A 4820-nucleotide genomic window follows, 5' to 3' on the forward strand; every position below is an offset into this window, starting at 1 on the left:
TTGAATAGGCTATAACAAATATCTAGAACAGCCGAACTATCACGTTATTATCATTATTATTATTATTGGTGGGAAATTATAACAGAGGAATATATTTGCCGTTTTAATATCAAGGACACTTCCGTGTTTTTGTGTGTATACAGGAATGTTAAAGATATCATTGAGGAAAACGAGGTTGACGACAGCAGATGCAGCACCAATGTAACCAGGCTGGACAGACACACAAAAAGTCCACAGGCTTGAGATCAGTGCAATAAAAGTCAGTTTATTTGGGACATCCGTGCACATAAAGAAATGCACTGGTGAAAGTGAAGGACTGAAACATGTGCTGCTGTTTTTATTCACTTCTTTTAATTAGTTTTTGCTCATTCATAATAAAAAGTTGTATTTTCATCCTCAGAGGCTGAAAACCAGTTTCTGTGTTGATTAACTCAAACGTTCTGTTCATTTAACTCTTTGTTTTAATATCAAAGTGGTGACAGATCTAGACAGACTTTAATGGTACAGGAGGGTTTTCTGTGGAGCACACTGAGCTACCTGTGTGTGCCACATTTCAGACCAGTCACACTTATGCTGTGATCGGTGCGGACTTTTGAAGAAACAAGATGGGGCCACTTATGTTAGCGCCACCATGTGGCCACTTTGGGCCATATTTCTTGGGAAGCATTTACACACACAAGTTTCATGTTTCTTGCTTGTTCCAGCTCACAGGACTTTGAGCCACAGCATAAGATGGAAGAATAATAACAGTAATTAAAAGTCGAGGCTTCTCGTTCTTGAACCCTTTGATGTGGACATGTGTTATTGAACATTAGAATAAAGCACCCTGTATAATGCTGAACTAAACACATGTTGCATACTGAAGTTATTTCATGTTAAAGTCTTTAAAGTTCCCTGGACATGTATGACGGTGTCAGCAGTCCCTCCTGCTCCGTCTTCTTCAGTGGTCTGAAAGACACACAGGAAACACACAGGTTAAAGATGTTTATGCACATGTTTTGAAAGGTGGAGTGTGTCAGACTTTGCTGACATCTAGTGGTGAAGTACAGATTACAACCAGCTGAACCTTCTCCTGGTGAGAATTCCTTCAGTGTTTGTTGTTGAGGAGCTGAATCACCCTCAGAGGTCTCTTCCTCTCGACACAAACACACCTGGGGCCTCATTTATGAAACAATGCCGTCTCCAAAATGTCTGTCAGCGTGGGTCAGAGTTTCTCCCTTCAGGTCTGTTTTTATACATCACAACTGTTGTCGTGTGAAGTGGCGAACGCCTCTTTCAGGCCTCGTTTTGTGCGTACGCAGTGTTTGTGAATCAGCTGATTTAAACAGCTAGAAGGCTGAATAAAGACGTCTCACATTAAAAATCAGTCAAACTCGTTGCACTTGGTCTTACTACAGTGGCTGCTGCAAAAATGTCCCTATGTAGAACCGGTGTTTGGTTTGTCCCTTCTGGGCTACTGTAGAGACATGGCAGTGCATCACAGTGATCTCTGTAGACGAGGACCCTTCAGTGCAAACACCAGCCTAGTGACATTAGTCGCTAGAGGTCGCTGTGACCGTGAGCACTGNTGTGGGTCGTCCTGTCTTTGTTGCTTGAACGCACCACATGTGTCACATATGAACATATTTCATCTCTGACCCTCTGTGGTCAGGCTGCGACCATGTTCAGCATGGTTAAAGTTCAGGGATAAAAACGTCTCCTTCAGTTTCGTTGTGTGCAGTGGTGCACGCTACTGTGCACGCATGGTCTCATCACATGATGAGACAGAGACTGGACAACATCCACACATATATTACCCAGCAATCATCACTGCACCTGTGTGATAGAAATAAAAAAACATTTGTTTAAGTTAATGAATGAATGATGAAAATAACATATGAACCTTTTTGGCGAGTTCACAAAGTGTCGTCGATGATGAAGGTGGAATGGAAAGACTGAGGCACGGAGTCATCCTCACCTGTAAACAGACACACAGTCAGTTAAAGTGACATCACACTGTAGCGTGCTGAAGCTTCCACCTCACTTCCTGTGCAGGACTTCACACTGACTGACTTTTTCTGTCCGTGGTTTTGTGTCGAGGCCGAGGCTCAAATTATCAGCAGCGTGTGCAGCGTCTAAAACCAAACACCACGTGTGACGCGGTTAGCTGATGTGAAGCTGTAAAACACACGCTCTCAAACACGTGTGGTCAACGTGACGTCTCACCTTTATTCTTCTTCTTGTCAAACAGCTCCCTGTTCGGGTCACGCAGCGCTGCTTCCAGTGAGACTGAAACATAACGTGACAGCAGCATGATTATATAGAGTAATGTGAGTGAGGCAGAGAGTCGACACAGACCCAACTTTATTTTGTCCTCTTGGCGTGTTCCTCACACAGCTCATGTCAGAGGGCAGAGGAGGAGCACACAGAGGGCAGAGGAGGAGCGTACAGAGGGCAGAGGAGGAGCGTACAGAGGGCAGAGGAGGAGCACACAGAGGGCAGAGGAGGAGCGCACAGAGGGCAGAGGAGGAGCACACAGAGGGCAGAGGAGGAGCGTACAGAGGGCAGAGGAGGAGCGCACAGAGGGCAGAGGAGGAGCACACAGAGGGCAGAGGAGGAGCGCACAGAGGGCAGAGGAGGAGCGCACAGAGGGCAGAGGAGGAGCACACAGAGGGCAGAGGAGGAGCACACAGAGGGCAGAGGAGGAGCGTACAGAGGGCAGAGGAGGAGCGTGTCTGTATGTCACCTGGTGCACACGGTGTGTTCGAGTCCTCTCTTTGTGTCACTGAGTCAAACGTCACCTCTGGGATTGAAACAAAGTTCTGTCAGTGTCTGAATGAAGTGACTCATCATGCTGTGTCACTACACACCTGACACCTGGACTCACCTGTGACAGTCAGCCGGCTCTCAGGTGACTCTCCAGCTCCAGAGATGTGACACCTGTAGAGTCCTTCATCAGACTTGGACACACTGCTGATGGTCATCTCTCCTGTGGAGCTGCTCCTGATGAGGCGGCCATCTTTAAAGAAATCAGCTGTGTTTGAGGAGGTCGTCTTGTTCCTGCAGCGCAGAGTGACATCATCTCCCTCCGTCACAGGACTAACAGGACTCTCCAGGATCACTGAGCCGGCTGAACGTCAGCAGAGGAACAAACAGTGGTTGAGAAACACACTGTGCTGTGCTTACAGTGACACATGTCGTACAGTCAGACACACAGTCAGCCTACCAGTGACGCTGATGCTCACAGAGTTGCTCCTCCTCCCTCCGCCCTCACACCAGTACTCTCCACTGTCCGATACGAAAGCAAAGTCGATGGCGCAGGTCACGGTCGGCGTCTCTGTGTCGTTTGAACATTTTGAAATGAACTCCTCTGTGTTCCTCACTCTGAATCCGGCCGACACGTTCAGCCCCTCACAGGTAAAACGCACAGACTGGTATTCAAAGAGCTGCAGTCTGGTTGCAACGAGACGAAGAGCTGCACCTGAGACACAATGAATGAGCCTGGATCACAGAAGGAAACAAAGCGTGTCCCAGAACAACAAAGACAAAGTCACGTGACCTGTACGTTGCAAAGGAAGTAGCAAGAAGCCAACACATCCTCACTGTGACCTCGTCACAACAGTAAGAGCACTTAATCTTTGACTTTCCAAAGCTCACACTTTTAATGGATCAAACTTATTCAGGCGTCAGACGTTGGATGAGCTGGCATTCATGTCAGGGTCCATGTTTTAGGGTTCGGACTGGACTATCTGCTACATACCAGCTGTCTGAGGACGACTTGGCTGCAGCATCAACACGTTCATCACTGCAGAGACGAGAGAGGAGAGAGCTGTGTCAACACATGGTTTATACTGCACGTAGGATTCATATTAATCACTACAACATGATGATCATAATAATTAAAGCTGCAGCAGCGATGAACGGGCCCTCGCACCCACGCACACCTTTGGGGTGCTTCAGGGTCGCCGGCTGACACAGCAGCAACATGACATTTCCAGCAGGTGGCGCTGTGCTCATTACTAAGTATTGTCATGTAGATGTGTTCAGGGCGGGACTGGCATCAATCCTGTGAAGTTTGGGGAAGACTGGACCATGAATGCTGGAGTTATAAACTACTTCCTGTTTTGTGGCGGCACACCTAAGATTAATGCCTTGCCACGGTCACACGGATTGATGAAAAGTTAAGGTTGTAATAAGTTTTCATCTTCAAGGTGTTGACGTGGGACAGACCAAGGTTTGAAGTCGATCGGATGAAATCTCTCGGAGGAGTTCGTTAATTTACGCCCCCTGGAAACGGGCAAAAATGCACCAAAATTGCACAGTAAATTCAAAATGGCCGACTTCCTGTTGGGTTTAGGCTTTTTTGTACATTCTGGGATGTTTTAAATCTGTAGGGGGCGCCACTGAGCCACTTTTAGCACCTGAGCATGAGACCTCTAAAGTATCAAACTTTTGAGCAGCTCTGATACGTCTGCAAAGTTTCATGAGTTTTCAAGTACGTTAAACCTCCCAAAAGGCACAGACGCATTTCGACAGCGTCCTCGCACCGCATGTTCAAGACCCGATAACAGTTGTGTTTGGATCACACAGTTCGTACAGTCAGCGTATTAGATGGCATGTCTGAGATAGAGCTGACTCCATCTAAATTTGGGCCTGTCCCACAAGGATCCCCGCTGTCATATCATTGCCCACCTGAAAAGTCCAGTGACCTTATCCTGCACCACTTGGCTCCTGAATTCCCGGGTCTTCCTTTTATGCAGCATACTTTTTCCAAGTTGCACTTTGTTCCAACGTTGCATCAGCTCATGCACCTCCAGTCACTCCAAGTGTCACCACAAATG

The 4820-nt window shown here is 47.2% G+C and overlaps 1 pseudogene; it reads right to left on the reverse strand.

Annotated features, from left to right (window-relative positions):
- Window positions 1-261: 261 nt before the first annotated feature.
- LOC126404696 (high affinity immunoglobulin gamma Fc receptor I-like) overlaps window positions 262-4820 on the reverse strand; it is a 9866-nt pseudogene continuing 5307 nt past the window's right edge.

Source organism: Epinephelus moara, chromosome 17, assembly GCF_006386435.1.
Source record: "Epinephelus moara isolate mb chromosome 17, YSFRI_EMoa_1.0, whole genome shotgun sequence".
In the NCBI taxonomy this organism is placed as follows: Eukaryota; Metazoa; Chordata; class Actinopteri; order Perciformes; family Serranidae; genus Epinephelus; species Epinephelus moara.